Genomic DNA, 25,800 nt, shown 5'->3' with positions numbered 1-25,800 from the left:
GACCTGACTGCTGATAAAAGAAGCAGGATGAATTCTGAAGTGTATAGGGTTATACTTCCTGCTCAGATTCAGCTGAATGCTGCCAAACTGATAGGACACCGCTTCATATTGCAGATGGAGAATGACCCAAAACATACAGCAAAAGCTACCCCAGAGTTTCTCCAGGCAAAGAAGTGGGATGTTCTTCAATGGCCAAGTCAGTCACCTGATCCCAACCCAATAGAGCATGCTTTTCACTTACTGAAGACAAGACTGAAGGCAAAAAGACCCACAAACAAGCAGCAGCTGAAGGCAGCTGCAGTAAAGACCTGGAAAAGCATCTTGAGGGAGGGAACTCAGCATTTGTTCATGTCCATGGGTTCCAGACTTCAGGCAGTCATTGACTGCAAAGGATTTTCATCCAGGTATTAAAGGCGATCCTTCAGTTTGAAATGATGTTGGTTTGTTCCATTACTTATGAGCCACCAACGATGGGTGTGTGTGTATATCACTGGCTGTACTCCCTGAATGGTTAGTGCCCCACTTTCGTCAAACCCCTTGAATTACAACTGAAAGTCCTGACTTCGCTCCAATCTGGGTGTGTTTCCTTTCAACTTCAATGTGGTGGTGTACAGAGGCCAACTGCCAAAACAGTTATCCTTGTTCCAATATTTCTGGCCCTGACTGTGTTGTGCTTTTTATTTTTTTAAAAAAGATGCTTCATAAGTATTGGTACAATAGATAAATTTCCCTATACTTATTGAGAGAGGCAAGTAGACTTTGCAGTTTTGAGGAGAGAGGTGATTAAAGCTCGTTAGGACACAATTTATTTTTGTGATGGAAATACTATTGATACTATTTACTGCTCTTTATTTATGAAAAAGGTTAGAAGAGAAAGTTCAATCACAGCAGCGTCCCTAACAGTGGCCTTGTTAGTTCTGTTGGACCTTTCGGTGGCTTTCGATATCAATGACATGACATGACAACCCACCATGGGCAGCCAGCTGTGGGGAGTTGTCATGTCGTGTGAGTCCAATGCATTTTCCCTGGGGTGGCTTATTTTTAGCAAACAAGCCATGCTGAGTACCAATGGCTTGTTGTAGGGCTGTTTGTGCCCATGCTAGGTTGTTGTGTTGTCTGAACCTGGGAGAGCAATTTTATCGTAGGTTGCTGGGATTGGCTACAGAGCTGCTTGGCAAGAGTGGCAAAAAAATCCTGTGCCACTCTTTGTGATTTCGGCAGTGCCACTTCTAGCCTCCCTCACCAGTGACTGCTCTTCCATCAATGCTGAAACAGAACTTTGGAAGGACTGTCACTCGCTCACCACCTCTTTTTTTCTGATGCCTCAAAATTGCGCAAACAGAGGTCATAATTTTATTATTTTTTGTCAGTCTTTTGCAAGTGTGCTCTTAGGGCTGTCTAATACCCGGTCTTGCCTGGTCAATTTCCTTGTATGTTTCAGCTGTGGAGTAGGTAACATACCAGTACACTGACAAGAACATATTGCATACTCGCAAAGCACTGGGTTTTTTTTTTTAAGATGGCAAACAAAAAGGGGTAGCAATCGGAACTGGGAGGGGCCAGGGTGAGGAGAAAAGATGGGTTCTGTCGCAGAGGCATATGAGATACATTCTGGAGCTGGCTGGAGGACTGAGGGGGAAGGAGGAGGAGAACAAGCCATGGCAAGCCCAATTGCCTGTCAGGCATACCGTGGGTTGTTCAGCGAATAACCAACCCATTGTGGCTTATTCACAGGATGGCTTAGTGTGACATGCAAACCCTCCCACTATCACTTTTTGCAGAACATTTGAAACAGGGATTGCTTGTCATGTGTATACACACCACGTTCACGATAAACACAATGTGCGGGTATATGTATTGTTTCAAGAACCTGCAAGATCTGTTTGACTAAAGGCAACAGTAGGGCAAAAGACGTGTGTGTACCCCATGAGAACCTTACACTCTTAAAACAATTGTCTATGTAGAACCAGGTATTAAAACCTAAGTTAGAATGTGTTTAACGTCAGTTGCCGTCCCTTGGGTAAACCATTTTTGGAACGATTTTGTACCTGTTTTTAGGCAAACAAGTTTCTAAAAAAAAAACAAAAACTTGTTCTCAAGTTGGTGATGGTAAAATAGTTATTGCCCTCCATGTCTGTCTTTCCGAATCTAGGAAACATTTTCTGTTGGTTCTCAGAGGGGACTGACTGATTAGAATAGAATTAAGCTTAGAGAGAGAGTAGGGCTTTTAGAAAGTTGCTGTGAGAATCCCAGAGAGAACTTAACAAACCTAGATAATTAGTTTTATAGGAAAATATTGTTCAATTAGAATTATATGTTTTGTATACCTTAAAACCATTTCAATGTATTTTTTCTCTCTAGCACTCTTACTGGATTCATAAAGGTATCTCATAGTTGTAATTTATTATACCGAGTCTGGAGGCAAGGTGTGTGTGTGTATATACAAATTCAATTACAGTCATTCATGTTAAATAATATATTATTAAAATATCTAGGATGATAGTAGTAGTATGATTTAGATGGTGTGGTTCTGACACTGTTTTGCTATAGAGATGCACAAGTTGATTAGAGTAATGTGAGATATATTTGCAGGTGATTAGAATATTTCACAACTCACTTTGGTTGAATATGCATTCTATTAATAGGATTTCTAAAATCTTCCTATGATTTCTTCACCTTTTTAAAAGCTGCATGTAAATCTCTAGATAGTACATACATAAAATAATTTCAATACTTCAAACCTTTTAGGCACTGATATTGTATCACTGCACTCTTGTGGTCTAATTCCATTAAGTCCAGCATAAATCATATGAGTTTCGATGTTATTAGTGTAGTTCAGATTTCCATCAGGGGTTATCTATTTATCTTTTCTGTACTGATAGAATCTCTAGACTTTTTCCCCTCTGTCCCCAACATTGTACAGCTTTGAAGTACCAGGGCATGTACACTGCTCCCATGGGGCTAAAGCCATAATGGACCAATGCATAGTATCCTAAGGGTTTCTAGAGTGGTTCAGCAGACTAATGGCTGCCTCATGTAAGATGAATTTCCTACACAAAAGTAAACTGCATGAATCTCTGGTGTCATACACATTCAAGCATAACATGCTCTTGGATTTTATTAGTCTTGTGAAGGAAATGCATGAAGCAGCCCTCAGTATCTGTGCACATTTCTGATTTCAGCTATACAAGACAATTTCCTGCCTATCTTAATTTGCTTGATCAAGGCTGACTATTGTAGACAAGCCTAAAGGCCAAAACACATGCAACTCTGAGGGCAGCATCCAGCACTGCTACTCCGCTTATGCCACTGACTTAACACTAGCATAAACAACCTCTAGCACAATGCCAATGTACAGTCAGGGCCAGAAATATTGGACAAGGATAACTGTTTTGGCAGTTGGCCTCTGTACACCACCACATTGAAGTTGAAAGAAAACACACCCAGATAGGAGCGAAGTCAGGACTTTCAGCTATAATTCAAGGGGTTTGACAAAAGTGGGGCACTAACCATTCAGGAACGACAGCCAGTGGCATACACACACACCCATCGTTGGTGGCTCATAAGTAATGGAACGAATGGCTGACAAGTGAAGTAGGCCATCATTAGGCTGAGGAAACAAAATAAACCCATCAGAGAGATAGCAAAAACAGTGGGAGTGGCCAACACAACAGTTTGGAACATCCTGAAAAAGAAGGAATTAACTGGCAAGCTCAGCAACAGCAAAAGGCCTGGCAGACCACAGAAGACAACTAAAGTGGATGACCGCAGAATTCTGCTCATGGTGAAGAGGAACCCTTTCACAACATCTAGCCAGGTCAAAATCGCTCTTGAGGAGGTAGGCATGTCATTGTCAACATCTACAGTCAAGAGACGGCTTTATGAATGTAAATACAGAGGCTTCACAACAAGGTGCAAACCACTGGTAATGCTCAAGAACAGACAGGCCAGATTAGCGTTTGTCACCAATCACCTAAAAAAGCCTGCGCAGTTCTGGAATAAGATTCTTTGGACTGATGAAACCAAGATTAACTTGTACCAGAATGATGGGAAGAGAAAAGTATGGAGAAGGAAAGGAACAGCTCATGATCCAAAGCATACCACATCATCTGTCAAACATGGTGGAGGCAGTGTTATGGCATGGGCATGTATGGCTGCCAATGGAACCGGGTCACTGGTGTTTCTTGATGACCTGACTGCTGATAAAAGAAGTAGGATGAATTCTGAAGTGTATAGGGTTATACTTCCTGCTCAGATTCAGCTGAATGCTGCCAAACTGATAGGACACCGCTTCATATTGCAGATGGAGAATGACCCAAAACATACAGCAAAAGCTACCCCAGAGTTTCTCCAGGCAAAGAAGTGGGATGTTCTTCAATGGCCAAGTCAGTCACCTGATCCCAACCCAATAGAGCATGCTTTTCACTTACTGAAGACAAGACTGAAGGCAGAAAGACCCACAAACAAGCAGCAGCTGAAGGCAGTTGCAGTGAAGGTCTGGCAAAGCATCTTGAGGGAGGAAACTCAGCATCTGGTCATGTCCATGGATTCCAAACTTCAGGCAGTCATTGACTGCAAAGGATTTTCATCCAGGTATTAAAGGCGATCCTTCAGTTTGAAATGATGTTGGTTTGTTCCATTACTTATGAGCCACCAACGATGGGTGTGTGTGTATATCACTGGCTGTACTCCCTGAATGGTTAGTGCCCCACTTTTGTCAAACCCCTTGAATTACAGCTGAAAGTCCTGACTTTGCTCCCATCTGGGTGTGTTTCCTTTCAACTTCAATGTGGTGGTGTACAGAGGCCAACTGCCAAAACAGTTATCCTTGTTCCAATATTTCTGGCCCTGACTATGCTGGCATGATGTGTTTCCCCAGAAAACCTGTTGTGCCAGCATATGCTATTGCTGTTGTACTAAATGTTGCTTACATGAGTGCTACATGAATGAGGTAAGTGGAGTGACAGCATTGGATACTGCCCTGATTCTCTTAAGCTGCATGAATATTTTTAGAAATACAAATAATTGCAAAAGGACTCAGTCAAGCTCAAGACTGTGGGGGTGGGGGAAGGGAATTTAACTGGAAGGTCTGAGGGCTGGGAGGTCATGACACTATCATGCTACCTAGAAATGCATTTAGTTGGGCTCAAATACCCACAATTCCATCTTTATCACAACTGGCAAGCTTGGCCAGTCAGGAAGATTTTCCTGTGAGTAGCCCCTGAATATAAGGTGCTTCAGCAAAGGAGGTCGTTACCTTGTCGTGGTGCTGGAGCTTGAGCACCTCAATGACGTCATGAGCTAAACCGTGAAGGGACACCCAAGACGGGAAGGTCATGGCAGAGAGGTCAGACTAAATACAATCCCTGGGGAAGGAAACGGCAACCCACCCCAGTATTCTTGCCATGAAAACTAAATGGATCATTACAACCACAGATACGTTGGTATACCATCGGAAGATGGGACTCCCAGGTCGGAAGATGGTCAAAATGCTACTGGGGAGGAACAGAGGATAAGTTCAACTAGCCCCAGATGTGATGATGCAGCTAGTTCAAAGCCGAAAAGACGGCTAGCAGCCGATGGTGCTGGTGGTGAACGACGAATCCGATGTTCTAAAGATCAACACCATAGGAACCTGGAATGTAAGATCTATGAGCCAGGGCAAATTGGATGTGGTTAATGGGGAGATGTCAAGATTAAATATAGACATTTTGGGTGTCAGTGAACTGAAATGGACTGGAATGGGCCACTTCACATCAAATGACCACCAGATCTACTACTGTGGACAAGCGGACCACAGAAGAAACGGAATAGCCTTCATAATTAATAATAAAGTGGCTAAAGCAGTGCTTGGATACAATCCAAAAAATGACAGAATGATCTCAATTCGAATTCAGGGTAAGCCATTTAACATCACAATGATCCAAATATACGCTCCAACCACAGATGCTGAAAAAGCAGAAGTAGATCGGTTCTGTGAGTATCTGCAGCACCTACTGGATAGTACGCCAAAAAAAAGATGTTATTTTCATTATAGGAGACTGGAATGCTAAGGTGTGTAGTCAAACGACACCAGGAATTACAGGCAAGCGTGGTCTGGGAGAACAAAATGAAGCGGGACATAGGCTGATAGAATTTTGCCAAGACAACTCACTGTGCATAACAAACACTCTCTTCCAACAACCTAAGAGACGACTTTATACATGGACTTCACCAGACGGTCGACACCGAAATCAGATTGACTACATCCTTTGTAGCCAAAGGTGGCGGACATCTATGCAGTCGGTAAAAACAAGACCTGGAGCTGATTGTAGTTCAGATCATGAACTTCTTATTGCACAATTTAGAATCAGACTAAAGAGAATAGGGAAGACCCACAGATCAGTTAGATATGAGCTCACGAATATTCCTCATGAATATGCAGTGGAGGTGAAGAATACATTTAAGGGACTAGATTTAGTAGATAGGGTCCCAGAAGAACTATGGACAGAAGTTCGCAACATTGTTCAGGAGGCGGCAACAAAAAACGTCCCAAAGAAAAAGAAAACCTAGAAGGCAAGATGTCTGTCTGCTGAGACGCTGGAAGCAGCCCAAGAAAGAAGGAAAGCAAAAGGCAACAGTGATAGGGGGAGATATGCCCAATTAAATGCAGAATTCCAGAGGTTAGCCAGAAGAGATAAGGAATTATTTTTAAACAAGCAATGTGCGGAAGCGGAAGAAGATTATAGAATAGGAAGGACAAGAGACCTCTTCCAGAAAATTAGAAACATCGGAGGTAAATTCCAGGCAGAAATGGGTATGATCAAAAACAAAGATGGCAAGGACCTAACAGAAGCAGAAAAGATCAAGAAAAGGTGGCAAGAATATACGGAAGATCTGTATAGGAAGGATAATAATGTCGGGGATAGACACTGACGGTGTGGTTAGTGAGCTAGAGCCAGACATCCTGAAGAGTGAGTTTGAATGGGCCTTAAGAAGCATTGCTAATAACAAGGCAGCAGGAGATGATGGTATCCCAGCTGAACTGTTTAAAATCTTGCAAGATGATGCTGTCAAGGTGATGCATGCCATATGCCAGCAAATTTGGAAAACACAAGAATGGCCACCAGATTGGAAAAAATCAACTTCTGTCCCCATACCAAAAAAAGGAAGCACCAAAGAATGTTCAAACTATCGAACAGTGGCACTTATTCCACATGCCAGTAAGATAATGCTCCAGATCTTGCAAGGTAGACTCCAGCAATTCATGGAACGAGAATTGCCAGATGTACAAGCTGGGTTTAGAAAAGGCAGAGGAACTAGAGACCAAATTGCCAATATCTGCTGGATAATAGAGAAAGCCAGGGAGTTTCAGAAAAACATCTATTTCTGTTTTATTGACTATTCTAAAGCCTTTGACTGTGTGGATCATAACAAATTGTGGCAAGTTCTTGGTGGTATGGGGATACCAAGTCATCTTGTCTGCCTCCTGAGGAATCTCTATATAATGACCAAGTAGCAACGGTAAGAACAGACCACGGATCAACGGACTGGTTTAAGACTGGGAAAGGAGTCCGGCAGGGTTGTATACTCTCACCCTACCTATTCAACCTGTACGCAGAACACATCATTTGCCATGCTGGGCTTGTTGAAGCCAAGGCTGGAGTTAAAATCGCTGGAAGAAACATTAACATTCTCCGATAAGCAGATGATACCACTTTGATGGCTGAAAGCGAGGAGGAGCTGAGGAACCTCATGACGAAGGTGAAAGAAGAGCTGGGTTGCAGTTAAACCTCAAAAAAACCAAGCTTGATTGATAACTGGCAAATATCAGCTTGATTGATAAGTGGCAAATAGAGGGAGAAAACATGGAGGCAGTGACAGACTTTGTCTTTCTAGGCACAAAGATTACTGCAGATGCTGACTGCAGCCAGGAAATCAGAAGACGTTTACTTCTTGGGAGGAGAGCAATGACAAATCTTGATAAAATAGTGAAGAGCAGAGACATCACACTGACAACAAAGGTCCGCATAGTTAAAGCAATGGTTTTCCCCGTAGTAACCTATGGCTGTGAGAGCTGGACCATAAGGAAGGCTGAGCGAAGGAAGATAGCTGCTTTTGATCTGTGGTGCTGGAAGAAAATTCTGAGAGTGCCTTGGACTGCAAGAAGATCAAACTAGTCCATACTCCAGGGAATAAAGCCGGACTGCTCACTTGAGGGAATGATATTAAAGGCAAAACTGAAGTACTTTGGCCACATCATGAGAAGACAGGCTACCCTGGAGAAGATGCTGATGCTAGGGAAAGTGGAAGGCAAAAGGAAGAGGGGCCGACCAAGGGCAAGGTGGATGGATGATATTCTGGAGATGACGGACTCGACCTTGGGGGAGCTGGGGGTGGCGACGGCCAACAGGAAGCTCTGGCATGGACTGGTCCATGAAGTCACGAAGAGTCGGAAGTGACTGAACAAATAAACAACAACTGGCTTTTAGTTTGCAGGATTTGATATGTTCCCTTGGATGTCACTGGGCAGAGAGATGGCATATAAACATCTTATATGGAGAGCCAGTGTGGTGTAGTGGCAAGAGTGTTGGACTAGGAGCTGGGAGATCCGGGTTCTTGTCCCCACTTGGCCATGGAAGCTCACTGGGTGACTTTGGGCCAGTCACAGACTCTCAGCCCAACCCACCTCACAGGGTTGTTGTTGTGAGGATAAAATGGAGAGGAGGAGGATAATGTAAGCTGCCTTGGGTTCCTTGCCAGAGGAAAAAAGGCGGGGTATAAATGCAATAAATAAATAAATAATAAGCAATAGTTCAGGAAACCATGCTAAAGGCTCAGAATAAAAAGGGGGCTTTGACCACTGTGCTAAGTTCAACTTGTCTGAAATCTATACATCAGGTTGTGGTTCCCTTTGGACTGCTTCATCAATGGTTTCAGAAGCTGTAAAACTGATACTTTCTACATGCAACCCCTTTCATACACTAGGGATGGATGAAAGAGCATGAAAGGGCCCCCAAACTAGATTAGGGGTAACACATATTTCAAAAACCAGAGGCAAAGGAATGGGCTGGGTCCTTGCACTAGTTGCTACACTCTGCTCTTGATAGCATGGCCACTTGGCTGCTCATTCTGAACAGGCTGCCAGTAGATTAAATTCCCCTGCTTCTGGGAATAGGATCATTACTCCCATCATGGGGTAAAGAAATGTCCATCATGTTTAAGCATACATTCTATTCTAAGCAACTTGAGCGCTACTAACATTATGTCAGTCCAGCACAATGAATAAACCATCAAGATGAATGCAGGCAACCAGCCATGCATTGTGGTCCACATAAGATTAGTGAAGGATAGATAACTCGCAAATGCTCCCCACAGATTGATCTGGGTTGAAGTTGTGAAGACTTGCATTAGAAACTGCAGGATTTCTAAGATTAACCTAGAGCAGCATTCCCTAACCTGGTGCTGTCCAGATCTGTAGGGCTATAACTCCCAGCATTCCCACCCACTGACTGTGTTGGCTAGGACTGATGGGAGTTGAAGTCCAAAACATCTCGAGGGCACCAGGTTGGGGAAGACTGACCTAGATTTTCCACAAGAGTACATTATCTGTGCAACAAGCCCAAACAACAAGAGTGCAAACAGAGGCGTTCTCAGTAGTTGCTCCCAGACTTTGGGGTTCTCATCCCCCGTAGGCTCCCTATGGTCCACTCCCAAACTGAGCATCTTCTGAAGGCAATGGTCAGACTTTTCTGCTCAGATATTTAGTTGCTGTAGATAGTTAGCAATATACTTTTAAAATAGATATGTTTATATTTTAAATACTCTAGCTTTAAGCTAAAATAATGTTCTTGTAAGGTTTGTGCCTATACCTATATAGGAAAGGATACATTATAAATTTAAATGGCCTGAGCAGTTCAAGCTGTCCAGTGTAAGGCATGTTGATGTAATTACAGTATAGCTGGGGCAGGGGGCAGTTCTAACCCTCTAGCATGCTTAAGGCTGCTGCTTTGCTTGCTACTAAATTCCTTCATCAACAAGTCATGGAAATTTTATAGGTGATTGCCAAGCCAGGGCCATGGAATACTAGGAGCACTGTGACAGAAGAGGTTATGGTAGGGTGACTTCAGTTTAGGGTAAGCTCATTGGAAGCACAGACAGCAGTGAAAAAATGCATGGGAGCATCTTAGTAAAATGTCTGAAGTCCTTTCTAAAGTATGCCAGTACATAAATACTGACTTAGTCTTGTATACGTAGTTTACAGTAAGATAAAAAGGACTGTTCAGTTGCACTTCAAATTTATTATTTACCTACCTGCTAGCACACACCTTTTTTAGAATTGATTGTGAAGTGTTGCTTGTTAGCTACAAAGTTTAGAATAACGTTTACGTAAATACCTATATTTCTGCTACTCTTCGATTTCCATACACAGGCACACCTGTAGGAAGAAATAAACACAAAATACTGAAAAGTCGCGTTTCTAAACACTTATTTTAATTCCAGAACAATTCACAATGAAGAATGTGAATCTCTTTGGATGGAGGTCTTGTACTCTCAGGCTGAAACCGAGGGTCATGTGTATGCTACACTAAAAAGCAACCCCCAAATTTTGTTAAGCAAATCTGAGATTTTCAATCTCTGGAAGAATTATAAATTATAATTATAAAGAATTAATGGAAGAATTATAAAGAGCCATACAAGGCACTACAGGTGCTATGATCCCTGGAAATCCTATATACATACATACATACATACATACAGTTTATTGCTTTTTAGCCAATCAGGCCATCCGCACACAAAACAAATAGAATTCTCACATCAACCCAAAAGGGAGACCGAAGTACAAATTATTAATAAAATAACTAACAAGAGCAAGTTAAAAACATTTTAAAATCCTAAAACAATATCTGCCAGAATGTTATTACCATGTTCACGGATTAATTTTTTTTATAACAGTCAATGACTTTCGCCTCTCCAGGGCTCGACTGACAAACTTAGCAGTCCTATATGATGTATAATGATCTGTTCCAGCTAATAATAATCGAGTTATGCTTGCACCAGAAGTATCCTCAAGCACAGCTAATAGGGGCTCAAGGTATTGCTTCCTCAAATCGATATACAATGGGCATTCTGCTAGAAAGTGTACCATGTCCTCTACCTTGGGGTAACCAGCTGGGCAACCTGCACTCATGCCATGATGGGTCCTATAACGTGCCTTCACCTCCATCAATTGGAGTGAGCTCAGTCTACACCTAGTCATGAGCCATCTCAATTCATGTGAGGTGATGGAAATCAAATACGGGGGAGCCTTCCCCGGAGAGGTCATGATGCTTTTATAGATCTTGTTGAGTGACTTTCAGCAGCAACAGCCATTGTTGTTTGAATATAGTACTTTCTGGGGGGTTTAGATATTCCCAAGCAATGCCTCTTGACAATTTTCATAGCTACAAGGGCTAGAAACTTGTTTTTGTATGTGTTGGTTTTTAAATCAGAGCTGAGATTCTCAAGATGCTGGATCCTTGCGCATCGGAGTATACAGAGCACTGGCTGCAGTGTTCTTGAAATGGACACTGGTCACTCCTTGAAATCTCTTTAACAGCATGTGTGAACTGCTTTGTTTAATTTTTTAACTTGAACAAGTGAAGATTGAAAACAATTGGTAAATATACAAATTCTTGACATAACTCAGTTGAATCTAAAGATTAACTTACTGGGAGCCAAACTAGACAACATAAGACATACATGATCTCATTTCACATGTCTTGTTTTTTAAAAAAATATCAGGCATTGAGAGGGGGCTGATTGGGACTTCATGGAAAGGCGTTTAGACCACATGAAAATCTCCCCCCACCCCCAACTCCAGAGCTGCTGTTTGCTCCAGGAGAGAAGCTGTCAATGGTGATGATGACTCCTGGGGTGAGTAGCAGTGGGATTTTCATTAGGACCGTGGTGTGTGCAGAAAAGACTCGGCCTTCCTCTCCATGTGTCATGGTCCCAATCTTCATTGTCTCATGCATCCCATGCCTGCTATTTCTTTCTTTCTTTTTCTTTTTTTTAAATAAGACAAGTGAAATGCAATCACTCATTTCTTATATTGTCGAGTTTGGCCCAATGTACCTCTCTCAGAAATAGGTGACAGGTAGTAATGTGAACTAGGCAAAGAGAACAGAAAACAATGGGCAATTTTGGTCAAACAGCTCTGTTTTGAGAATTTACAGGTAACACCAAAACATTAGCCAGGAACAGGTGGCTAATTAGGGGTTAATCCAGACAACACATCTGTACATGGTATGCTGCTGCTCCTTCTGTTACTATGGGGGTAAGGATTTTGTGCTTGCTAATTACTCCTATACTTGACTCTTACATTACTCTCACAATGCTACTCCCCCTTCTCTGACTCACACTATAGGTAAACATTTTTACAATGTTAGATCTGGAAATTTTTGAACTGGATTATACTGAATGAGACAACCACATTTGTGCCAGAGATCCCTATCTGATTGAGGATAAAAGGCCAGGGGATGGTCCCAGGCACATGATGCAGTCACCTCCATATCAAGCAGACCTCAGTATGGTCCAGAGGAGGCGGCGAACCTGTATCCTGTTTCCTGCAGTGGCCAACCAGATGCCGATGGGAAGTTCACAAGCTGGACATGAGGGCAAATAGCCCTCTCTCTCTTTTGTTCTCCTGCAACTGGCATTCAGAGACATGCTGCCTCTTATCCTGGAGATACCATCTGGGAGACCTCATGGGAGCCTATGTATGCTCCCTTGAGTGCCTTAATGGAAGAAAGGTGGACTATACATTAATAAAAGGCTCCTTCAGGCAAAAAGGTGGAAAAAGTTCTTGCCTGTTTGGCTCAGTCCCGTGGACAATAATGGCTCTCAGGTTTCCTAAGAAATTCCTTAATACTTCTGAAATTGGTCTATTTATTTAACATATATATGTACAGGTTTTTAGGCTCAAGGTTGTTTACCTTAAAATATCATAGAAATATAAAACCACAGTTAAACATAAAATTCCTAAAACAGTTACAGAACAACAACCAAAATTGAGCCAAGAAATAACTCTAAATAGCTCCCTTGTGTTTCTGAGGGCAGCACTTTACCAGCAGTTGCCCAGTCCTTTATATAGTTTTGACTGCAGTTGATTGCCACTTTCTGTAGGCCATTGTGCACATGATGTACTGTGTACCAGATAGATGGATGGATGGATGGCAGGATATGTACATGGGCCTGTATTCAGTCACATATATTGCATTTTTCAATATTTCTAACCATGTGGCCCAGCCCTAATGGGACTGGAGACTATCACTATGTGAAAGGAGTATGTTGCATGAAGGGTTCAGCTATAATCAAGTGGGTGGAGCAACTCCCCTATGAGGAAAGGTTATAATGCTTGGGGCGATTTAGGTTGGAAAAATTGTGAGCAAGGGAGGTCATGATAGAGGTGCATAACGTTTGTGGACAAAGTGGATAGAAATCCAATGAAGCTGAATGGTGGAAGATTCAGGATAGATAAAAGGAAGAACTTCATACAGCACATAGTCAAACTATGGAATTTACTACCACATGATGGCTTTGAAAGGGAATAAGACAAAGTTATGGAGGGTAAGCCAGTTCTATTGCACTCATGTCCTGTTTGTGAGCTTCCCACAGACATTTGGTTGGCCACTGGGAACAGAATGCTGGACTAGAAAGGCCTTTGACCCAATCCAGCATGGCTATTACGTTCTTCAACCTTTTCAGACCCAGGACTAATCTTTATCTCAAACATGCATTCAGGGACCCACTTAATGTCTTTGTTTTCCATATAGTTGTACAGTGGTAGTGCTGTTATTGCAACCCTAAGCCATAAACCCAGTAGTGGGCCCAGATCCACCAGTTAGAGACTTACGAGCAAGTAATCTTTGACAGCTTTGATTCTTTTGCAAATGGAGATAAAATTCTAGCAACCATGAAAATGGGGGCATTCTTTAGGATGCCTTGTTTTATACAGATCTGACTAAAGTAACTAAAGAAGATGCGAGACAGTGGAGTTTCAGATGTTTGGAGAATATTAGTTTGACTGCAGTATATGTTGAGAGTAAACTGCATCAATATTGTATGTATTTTTTAAAAAATAACCTGTTCATACATTTAGTATAGCTACAGAATTGTGCAGAGCTGGCTGTAAATGTGGCACAGACATGAACATGTCTTTTTGAAGTAAATACTTTGTTAATGTTCTTCTTGTATGTAGAATGTAAAAGTTTTAATTTTGCTGCTTTATTATTGTAAAGAATATTGCCAACATATGTTGAACTGTCAGGTAAGACACTGTAGATATTCGCTCTAGCATCAAAACAGTAAACTGTTTGAAAGGCAACATTCTTAAATTGTCATTAACTTACAACACAAAGGCATACCTGACTGCCTGTAAGCTCCTAGAACACCAAGTGAGTAAAGTTATTTGCAGCTGTTGGCTGAAACAGTGACTTGCTAGCTTAATATTCTCTGACTTGTCACTAATGTAGCCCTGTGCATTACTCTTTAAGTATTTAAAACTTAATACATAAAAGGTTTTCCTAGGACATACAGCTGCTGTTGTTTAACATCTAAATAACAGGTCAATCCAGGTATTCTGTTGTTTCTGTTAGGCCTAATGATTAGGCAAAGGGATGAAATGTGTAGAGAAACTGAACATATTTAGTTGAAAACAACTTTCATCAATTTCAAATGAAATATTCAAATAAGCCTCTAGAGAAGGAAGTCTCTGGTTCAAGTATGCCCACCCACCGCCAAAATGAATCTGAAAATTGGAGGCTCAACTATGCAGATCTCCCTTCAGGACTGCAGTTTTTTATTTTTACCAAAGCAATATTTTTCTCACTTCAACAGTGAGAAACACTAATAGTGTTTGACACTATAAAGCAGGAGTCAACAACCTGCAGCCCAAGGGATGCACCACACTGAGAGCCAGTGTGGTGTAGTGGCAAGAGTGTTGGACTAGGAGCTGGGAGATCCGGGTTCTTGTCCCCACTTGGCCATGGAAGCTCACTGGATGACTTTGGGCCAGTCACAGACTCTCAGCCCAACCCACCTCACAGGGTTGTTGTTGTGAGGATAAAATGGAGAGGAGGAGGATAATGTAAGCCGCCTTGGGTTCCTTGCAAGAGGAAAAAAGGCGGGGTATAAATGCAATAAATAAATAAATAAATAAGGGCTACATGGAGCCCCAGCTTAATACCATGCAGGTGCGGGGAGCCCAGACAGAGAGGAAGAGAGCATGATGGAAGGAGGCAAGAAGCCCTCTCCTACCAGTCAGTTCAGTCTTTTGGCAAGAGTTGTTGTCCCTAGCTAGCTGGGCAGCAAGGAAGAGTGGCAGAAATTGAGAAAGGGGGTGACCCAACCCACTTTTGGTTTCAACCCTGTCCACTAGTGGCATGTAGCCTCCAGCCGATTACCTCTGAGGGAATGCAGCTCTTGCAAGAAAAAAAGGATCCCCGCCCCTGCCATAACCTAATACTTTCCTACATACAAAAACACCCCCAACATGTTGAAATCAGTGTTCTGGAAATATAAAGTCATGTTCTACATTGTAGCAGGAAACTTCTAAACTAAATGGCATTCTTAGTTCTGTAATTTTGCTGGGTATTTAAGGAACTTTAAGAGGCACAAAGAATCAGAATTATCTCCAGCCTAAAAGCCATGGATAATGAGAGGGGACTTAAGAGGCTTAATAGGGATATAAATGAATTGCATAATGATTCCTTATAGATTGTGGTTACTCCTCACATCAGCACTACATTAAAAACATAACTTGGCATACATACAACTAAAGCAAACACAAATTGAGGATGGGCAATGGGTGTAATTTGTTCATTTAGAAAATAATTCATGTATAGAACCATCTGCTAGGTAAAATGACCAAGACAAAAACTCAAGAAACAACTGGCAACTCAGTTGGGGAAAACTGAGTACTAAAAAGAGATAAGCGTCAATAAACCTAATAGCCTTACTCCTTAGGCATTCTTTGATCTAGTCATTAATGCAGGCCATTTATCATTTGATACTAGTGTATTTCTAGCATGAAAAATACCAGTTCCTCTTAGTTGTGTGTGTAAATCTGAGTGAGTAAATATGTGTTGAACTGCAGTTCAGAACTATGTTACTTTATTGACTACAATATTTGTATCCAGTTGGTTTCTTAAAATGTTTATCAGTGCTCAAAGATGCATCTTTGTAATGTGTGAATGATCACATATTTCAAGAAATCATCTGGCAAAGCTCTCAGAAACTGTTCTGTTAAACACATCTAGGCTTGTCATCTGAGCACTTCAAGTTAAAATTACCTGACTAGCCATTCTGGCCACTTCACTGTGACTGTGCACATTTTAAGAATGTGTCAAGGAATTCATGACAAGGGAAGCTGCCCAGCTGATTTGGGCTCCTAATTAAATTAGACTTTCCGACCACATTTTTTGCATATAGTGCAATCCGCAATGGGGGGAAAGTGTCTTAAAGAGCTTATTATGTGAATTTTTACAGATTTCTCTGTTAAATATGCTTTTTTCACTTCTATCTAACTTTTACCAATATGAAAGTGTGGCTTGAATTTTTCATCAGCAGTTCATGGACTGCTAATGTGATGCTTGTATCTACAGACTCTGGGTCTCGCATTGTGGGATTGTCAGTACCTTCAAAGCAAAGTCACAGCACTTTCATCTTCAACTTCTATAAAATGATGTGAAACGTCATTACAGGATTGTAAGTGGACAAAGGAAAGGAAAAAAATACAAAATTTAAATTAAAACAAGAAATTCCACAAAACGTTTTGGCCCTGAGCTAGCAGGCTTTATTGTTCCAGTATCCGCAAGTCACTTGGGGCCGAAAAGGTTGTGCATCCCTGACTTAGCACAACCCATGGTTAGTGAAAACAAGCCAGCTTTGTAAACCGCAGTTTGCTTCCACTGACCATGGTTAAAACGAACCATAGTTCGTCGGATTCAAATGGTACAACAAGCTGCAGTTACTCAAACATGGAAGCGAGAGCTTCCGTGTTAGTCTGTTGCAGCAAAAACAACCAAGTCTTAAAAGTAACATGTTTAAAATTACCAGACAAACGTATTGCGGCATAAGCTTTTGTGGATAAGAATCCACTTCACATCAAAAGTTAGCCTCAATTGGGGTGTGCTGGAAGATATGTGGGTGTGGGTGTGAAAAGGAGAAACTAAAGACAGTGATATTAAAATGTATTTGAATTATTTAAAGTATTTTTCTCCCATTCATCAAGGCTCCTGAGCAGCTTACATATAATCAGTAAAACAAGGCAGCCTCTGCCCACAGGTTTATGATCTAAAAAGATAAGAGCACAAAAGGAAAAAGGAATGGGGAGGGAAGAGGAGGGGTTAAGTCTTTCAGCAGGACAGGTGGAACGGCCCCACTTCCCCTCTCATCTCCCGCAATGCTGCCAGCTGTAATGGCTGCTCAGTGGCAAAGATAGGCAAAAAGTGCAGTCTGTGACAATTGAACTAAACCTTAAAAGTAGGCAAAATAAGGACAGCGACCATCACAACTGCTGTGACAAGTGATAACAATAATTAAATTAGTATTTAAGGTGCCATAATAAATTAATATTTAAGGCGATATAAGACTCCTTGTGTTTGTTAATCTAAGAATGTGAAAAATGCTAATAAAATGCCATGTGTTACTATGTATACTGTAGTATTGTAATTAAATTTAAAATTGACATGAACTTGGATGTCAGGGGTAAAGAAGAGAATGAAAATTTTCCAGTAGGATATGCATTTTTAATGTATTGTTTTATATTTCTGTATTGGAAGCTGCTATATGAAAAATGTGTGTTGAAGAGCGGGGTATTAAATGCCTAAATAGAAAGCACAGTTGACAGGAACTTCTCCTGCCCTCTATGAAGAGACAGTCCAAAATAACTTGTACTCAACCACATATCTCACCACTAATGATCCACAGTTGCTAGCCTGAAAGGGCAGAGTGTGTGTCTTCTTTGAGTAGTAAGAAGTGTTAATCATTCTAGATTAGATTTTCTTTGTAAAATATAATTCCAAAGAATGGAACATTCAGTATTCCAACTGAAAAAAATTTTTTAGAGTGCTGTACACCAGGCATAATGTTAGGCGTCTTACTGAATCATAGAATCATAGAATAGTAGGGTTAGAAGGGGCCTACAAGACCATCGAGTCCAACCCCCTGCTCAATGCAGGAATCCAAGTCAGAGCATCCCTGACAGATGGCTGTCCAGCCTCATCTTGAATGCCTCCAGTGTGGGAGAGCCCACTACCTCCCTAGATAATTGGTTCCATTGTCGTATTGCTCTAACAGTCAGGAAGTTTCTCCTGATGTTCAGCCAGAATCTGGCTTCCTGTAACTTGAGCCCATCATTCCATGTCCTGCATTCTGGGATGATCGAGAAGAGATCCTGGCCTTCCTCTCTGTGACAACCTTTTAAGTACTTGAAGAGCACTATCATATCTCCCCTCAGTCTTCTCTTTCTCAAGACTAAACAGGCTCAGTTCTTTCAGTCTCTCTTCATAGGGCTTTGTTTCCAGTCCCCTGATCATCTTCGTTGCCATCCTCTGAACCCTCTCCAGCTTGTCTGCATCCTTCTTAAAGTGTGATGCACAGAACTGGACACAGTACTCCAGATGAGGCCTAACCAGTGCTGAGTAGAGGGGAACTAGTACTTCCCAGGATTTGGAAGCTGTGCTTCTATTAATGTAGCCCAAAATATTATTTGCCTTTTTTGCAGCCACAACACATTGTTGGCTCATATTCAGCTTGTGATAGAAAACAATTCCAAGATCCTTCTCACTTGTAGTGTTGTTGAGCCACGTATCCCCCATCTTGTAACTGTGCATTTGGTTTCTTTTTCCTAGGTGCAGAACTTGGCATTTATCCCTATTAATTGTCATTCTGCTGTTTTCTGTCCAGGCTCCAGTCTGTCAAGATCCCTTTGAGTTTTGTTTCTGTCTTCCAAAGTATTAGCTATCCCGCCCAATTTTGTGTCATCTGCAAATTTGATCAGCATTCCCTGCACCACCTCCTCCAAATCATTAATACAAATGTTGAAGAGGACTGGGCCTAGGACTGAGCCCTGTGGTACTCCACTCGTTACCTCTCCCCAGTTTAAGAAGATCCCATTGAGAAGCACTCTTTGAGTCCGATTCTGTAACCAACTGTGGATCCACCTGATGGTTGTTTCATCCAGCCCACTTGGAGCTAATTTGCTCATCAGGATATCATGGGGCACTTTGTCGAAAGCTTTGCTGAAGTTGAGATATATTAAGTCCAAAGCATTCCCTCAGTCCACAAGGGAGGTTTCTTGATCAATAAATGAGATCAGATTCGTCTGGCAGGATTTGTTCTTGACAAATCCATGTTGGCTTCGAGTAATCACTGCATTGTTTTCACGGTGCTTACAGATGCTTTATAATCTCCTCCAGAATTTTCCCAGGGATTGATGTCAGACTGACTGGTCTGTAGTTCCCAGGTTCCTCCTTTTTACCCTTTTTGAAGATAGGGACAACATTAGCCCTCCTGCAATCATCCGGCACTTCCCCCGTCCTCCATGATTTCTTAAAGAGAATAGACAGTGGCTCTGAGAGTTCTTCTGCCATTTCCTTTATTACTCTAGGATGCAGTTCATCTGGCCCTGGAGATTTGAACTCATTCAAAGTAATTAGGTGTTCCTTGACCATATGCCTATGGATCTCAAGCTGCAATCCTGCCCGTTCAGCCTGTACTTCGCCTTTGCCAGGGGGGTCATAGACCCTCTTTTTGGGAGAAGACTGAGCCAAAGTAGGAATTGAGCACTTCTGCCTTTTCTTCATCATCTGTTATCATTTTGCCATCCTTATTTAATAGCTGAACCACCATTTCTTTCCTCTGTCTTTTACTATGCATGTATCTGAAGAAAGCTTTTTTGTTGCTTTTAGCCTCCCTCGCTAACCTCAGCTTGTTCTCAGCTTTAGCCTTACCAATGCCATCCCGCAATTCTGTGCTACCTGCCTGTACTCTTGCTTTGTAGCTTGGCCTTCCTTCCACTTCCTATATGTGTACTTTTTTGTTTTCAGGTCATCTCTAAGCTTTTTGTGAAGCCACATTGGCTTCTTCTGTTGTCTTCCACCTTTTTTTTCTTGTTGGAATTGTTTGTAATTGTGCCTTCAGAATTTTCTTTTTTAAAAAGGAATAATCCTTTAATGCTTGATCTCTCACTGAGGTTTCAACTGGTGGGATTCTGCAAATGCCCAGCTCATGCTAGTGAATCTCGTAATGTGTTGACAAGTGGGGAGGGGGGATTATCTCATGTTCTGCAGAAGACGTGGCAACTATAATAAACTGTAACCTCTTTGAATTTTGCTCTTTAAAATGTAAAAAGGTTTCGTTCATTAGCTCTGGAAGTTTTTACTTCTCTATTCAGAGTCTGTTGTCCATTTTTTTAAAGCCGGTTGGAACTGGCCAGGGATAGTCAACCCCTGTATTTTCAGAGCCATCTTTTCAGGACAACAACCTGGGAGCCAAAGTGCAACTTAAATGATCACAAGTCTGCGACAACTCCCCTATGAGGGAAGGTTACAACACCTGAGATTGTTTAGATTGGAAAAAAGGTGAGTAAGGGAACACATGATAGAGGTGTACAAGTTTATGCATGGTGCAGAGAATGTGAATAGGGAGACATTTAATACTAGAACCCAGGGTCATCCCATGAAGCTGATAGGTGGGAGGATTCAGGACAGATAAAAGGAAGTTCTTCACACAATGCATAGCTAAATTATGTAATTCACTACCACAAGATGTAGTGATGGCCACCAAATTGGATGGCTTTAAAAGGGGGTTAGACAAATTCCTGGAGGAGGAGGCTATCAATGGCTACTAGTCCTGATGGTGCTATGCTACCTTCAGTATCAGAGGCCATATGCCTATGTACAGCAGTTGCTGGGTCTCATGCGTAGGAGGGTGCTGTAGTGCTCATGTCCTGCTTGTGGGTTTCCCATCGACAGCTGGTTGGCCACTATGTGAACAGAATGCTGGACTAGATGGACCCTTGGTCTGATCCAGCATGGCTTTTCTTATGTTCCTATGCTTGAAGTGGGCTTTGACACACAGAGCAATACTTTCATGGGTATGTAGACATTCTAATAAAGTCAGCACCTAATATTTAAAAGTTTCTCATTTATGGAACATGTACATTCAGGTATCATGGCCGTACGTGCAAAAAGTGATGTAGTGTTAAACGTGTTGAGTAGCTTTACCTTTTCCATACCTTTTATCACACCCTGATTAAAGAAACATTTTCTAGAATGCTTTATATTACTGAAAATAATTTATGAGAATTAAGGGGGAGGGGCTCAAAGAAGGCAATTGTAGCATATCAATTACAATTCCTTCAAGCCCCATTTGCATTGCTGCCAAGTCTTGTGTTTGAACTAGATTTATTTATTTATTTATTTTGGTATAGTTCTGCAATCTGGACTGAATTTTGAACAAATTACTAGGATCCATGATATTCCCTATGGAGGAATTTAAAATATAGGATTTGTACAGTACCTTATAATATCTTTTTACTTTTGAGAGGATGCTCAAGGATTAGATGTGTGTAAACAAGGCATTGTTTTTATTATTAAGCTTGCTCTCCATTGGTCACTTGAAGTTAAAACCTTGGTCTGCTTTCAGCATTAATCACTTTTAAATGGGTTTACCACCATTTAAAACATGGTACCTTTCTATTTGCACAGGAGTGTTTAAAATGGTTGGACAAGACTCATTCTACAATGTGAAGAATTAAATGGTATTTTGTGTGAGCCTAGACAACCACATTTTATACATATTTCTTTGGTTTTATAAAGGATATTGTATTAACATTCCCATCTCTTTTAAAAGCTGATTTGGTTCGTACTGTGTAACTACAGTGAAAGTGGTGATGCATGAAGTGCTCTTGAGAAGGCAGTGCGCCACCTACTCACTAGCCCATAGACGCCTCCCTTGGTGCCTGCCAGACTTCCTCCACCCCACCCCCATGCTAATTGGTTTTTGGTTTTTTTTAATTAACAGGGAGGCTGGCATGCTGTAAAGTGAAGCACCATTCTCTCTTTTTTTAATACTTTTTTATTTTTGTCTTTATAAATGAAATAAACAATAGCAACAACCTGATCAATAACTACAATTTCCCAGCAATACAATATTCTTAGGAGGACACAACAATAATGAAAAGGAGAAGAAAAGGCAGGGGGGAGAAAGGAAAAAAAGGGAAAAAATTATTTTTCTTTTTTAAAGGGTTAAATTTAAACTCCAACACACATGGGCTTCAAATCCCATTCTGTATTAAAAACTACTTGTTGTTCAGTCGTTCAGTCGTGTCCGACTCTTCGTGACCCCATGGACCATAACACGCCAGGCTTTCCTGTCCTCCGCTCTCTCCCGGAGTGTGCTCAAGTTCATATTCATTGCATCGGTGATGCTATCTAGCCATCTCATCCTCTGCCGTCCCCTTCTCCTTTTGCCTTCAATCCTTCCCAGCATCAGGGTCTTTTCCAGAGAGTTTTCCATTAGCAATATTACAATTTAATAATCAACCTTACATTTCAATATCATATCATCAGTCTTATAGCAAGGAAGAAGGCCTACAATTTATTCCCAGTAACCATATATTGCCCTTAAGTTAAAATATAATAGTAACAATAAAGCTTAACAGTTTAACCAACCAAAAATCTTACTAAGTAGTCTTATGGTGGTGGTGGTGGTGGTGGTGGTGGTGGTGATGATGATGATGATAATAATATGAAATTATAATGTTATATAATAATAAAGCTTGGAAGCAACCTTAAAACAATCAGTGATATATTGTATACTAGATATATAAATGAGTGTGCACAATACATCCTCAAACAATATATTTGAATACAGCATATCATATCCATTTTAGAGAATGAGAATTTAAAGAAAAATAAAAAAGAGAAGAAAAATGAAAGAAAGCAAACGAATATATGTATAATCAGTTACCTCTGGCCTAGCCTGAATCATGCAGACTAAACACAGACAGTTAACAAAACTTGTTTAAAGATTCCAGTTCATGGGGCTGGAACAGAAATTTCACGCATTTTTACATTCAGCCATGCCTCCGCCATTTCATGATTTAGGAACTTCTTCATCTGACCTTCAGAAACAATGCAAAATGTAGCAGGATATTTTAAGTGATATTGTAAGTTCATTTGTTTTGCCAGGTTTTTCGCCTTGATGAATTGCCTTCTTTTATCAGCCACCTCTTTGATGTAATCTGGAAATAATATAACTTTATCTTGTTTCCAAAAAAGACTTCCACCATCTCTTGCCAAACATAGGATATAATTCTTTGTGGAGAGTCTTGCAAATTGGACTATAATGGTATAGCCAATCCCTTTAGCATTTGACACACGAAATGCCTGCTCAATATCAAGTAAATAATCAGATGGCACAGGGAGCATCTCATGCAAAAGCTTGTCTACAAAGTAGGCAAATTTACATCACTAGGCAAATTTTTAATACCAATAATATGTACATTGGATCTGCGCATGAAGGCCTCCAGTTGGGAAATTCTGACAGAGAAATTGTTGAAAAAAGCTTGGGTCGTAGTTTTGTTCCTTGTCAGCCTATCTTGTAGCTCGTTAACCTTCGCCTCCATTTTTTGCCAAGAAGTGTTAATTAAATCCACAGCCCCTTGCAGGGCGGTGATGGAATTCTGAATTGAATCCATCCTCTTGGCTTGCTCCACAAATTGCGAAGATAAAGTTTTTATCAGAGTAAATAATTCCCCTATATCTTCTGTTCTCGGAGCTTTTGCCAAGGGAGGTACAGGAGGAGTGGGCAGTGATGCAGTTCCTTTCTCCTCGCTGTAGCCATGTTTCTCTTCAAACAAATCTTGCAGGTCCTCAGATATTCTCAAATATTGTTGATATTTCTTAAACCATCCCTCAGATGTTGTTGATACGTCTTAATCCATACATTACAATGGAACACGTCAACCCTGTTTTCTCCTATTAGGAGTTTCAAAACAGCTTTTTGCAACGATTAAGCTCTGGGAAGGTAGTCTCGGAATCCAGCCCCCCCACCCCCTGCTGCCTCGCAGACAGTACTTTTCTCCAAGATCTTATCCAGATGCTGCCTTGCCCCCCCTTTTAATTCCAGGGGGAAGTTGAAAAGGTTTTTCAACCTTTTAAAAAGCTGTTTGAGATAGCGTCCTGTGGAGGCTCCGCAGAATGCTGTGAGGGCAACATTGGTTCCAACCGGATGTGAAGCACCATGCCATCTTTATTTCCAGTAATGTTTTGGGTCCCACATGGTGTTTTGCAAGTGCTTGTATGTTTCTCTGAGCATCACCAGTTTGCCTTCTCTGGAATGGGTTGTGCTTGTGGGGGCAAATATGTGATCTGGTATTTTAGGGTACAGATCCCAATTCTACCTTGTACTCAGTTTTTGGGCAAGTCTCTGATCACATTAGTTTACCTTCCATGAAATGAGTGTTGGAGCAGAAAACTGTGGGTTCAAAAGAGTAGTTTTGTGTTTTGGGGCTCACACTAAAACTCTACGTTGTATTTAGGTTTTTAGGCAAGTTACTTTTCTTGCAGCCTGAACAGTTTGTTATCTGGGAAATGGGTGGTCAGTCATTTTGTGAATGGGCAAGCCCCGCAGGGCAGCCATTTTGTGATAGCAGCCGTTACTCCTTCTCGAAATTCCAGATGTGCCTACCAGCCTGAAAACATAAGGGACCCCTGCTGTAGCTGTTTGTGTACTGGCAGTTTTGGTTAAGGGAAGATCTTGGAAGACGCTGTCATGAGAACTACCTAACTGATTAGAGATCATAGTATTGATTTCGCTACCTGTGTTGTGATCAGGCTAATTATAGGGTTGTTGTCCAGTTTATGCAAATCGTAGCTGTTTTTTCATGAGTTTTAATTCATAAATTGGTTAAATCTGCATAAGCTTGCATATGAATAAAAACATATGCAACATCTGAAACAAAAGGCATTATTTGTTGTTAAATAATGTATGGAGCCATGCAAAGACATGCATGGGGATGGCAGTCACTATTTTAAGAGGCTTTCCATCTTGTGTGAGAGCACACAGAGGAAGAATGCCTCTTCTATGATAGTGACCTGGTTCGCCCACAGATGCCAAGTTGCCAATTGAAGCCCACACCGTAGCTTCTTGTGTCATCTGAACCCACCCAGAACCCTACAACAGGCCATGGGTTCTGGGTGGTTTGTTAACCACCCCAACAAGCCACCCTTGCCAGGTTCAGACAACATTAGACCCCATGCCCAGTAAGGGTAATTATGTAATTCAGGCCAGCATGAGACCAGCACATTCAGTGTGGTTAAAAAGCTAGCATGGCTTATTAACTACCCTCTTGCTGTGTGAACCCACCCAGTGTCTGCCACCTGTGGTTTGGGGGAGATTTTTTTTAGTATATATATTTTTAAACCTACTATTTACTTGGAAGCTATCAAAAGGTGTTTGATTTAATTAGTGGAATGTTACAACCTTCGTTACAGCAAATGTTGAACAACAAATGCCATATTTGTTTTCACGTATATATTCCTTATTCTTTCACTTATGAAAGAAAGTTCACTTATCAAGTGAACAAAAAAATCAGCCAAATGTATAATTTCTTGTGTGTTAAAACTGGAGTCTTCTTTAGCTACATCTTTCACTGGCTACTCCTTTCAAGGACTGCCCTACCTTTAGAAAGAGTGAGGTAGTTGCCTTAGGCAGCAAATGCTGAGAGGTGGCTGCAAGGTTTTAGAGGAGAGAGCTGTGCCCTGCATG

General features: G+C 41.3%; 1 protein-coding gene across 12 annotated transcripts in view; it reads left to right on the top strand.

The window, feature by feature from the left end:
• MCTP1 (multiple C2 and transmembrane domain containing 1) overlaps positions 1 to 25,800 on the top strand; it is a 273,863-nt gene that overhangs the window by 193,965 nt on the left and 54,098 nt on the right. The gene's annotated exons all lie outside the window — the stretch shown is intronic.

This window comes from Heloderma suspectum, chromosome 2, assembly GCF_057233095.1.
Source record: "Heloderma suspectum isolate Gila_16-S chromosome 2, 16-S_ref, whole genome shotgun sequence".
Taxonomy (NCBI): Eukaryota; Metazoa; Chordata; class Lepidosauria; order Squamata; family Helodermatidae; genus Heloderma; species Heloderma suspectum.
Note: the sequence above shows the minus strand (reverse complement) of the source record. Positions and strands in the feature narration are given on the sequence as shown.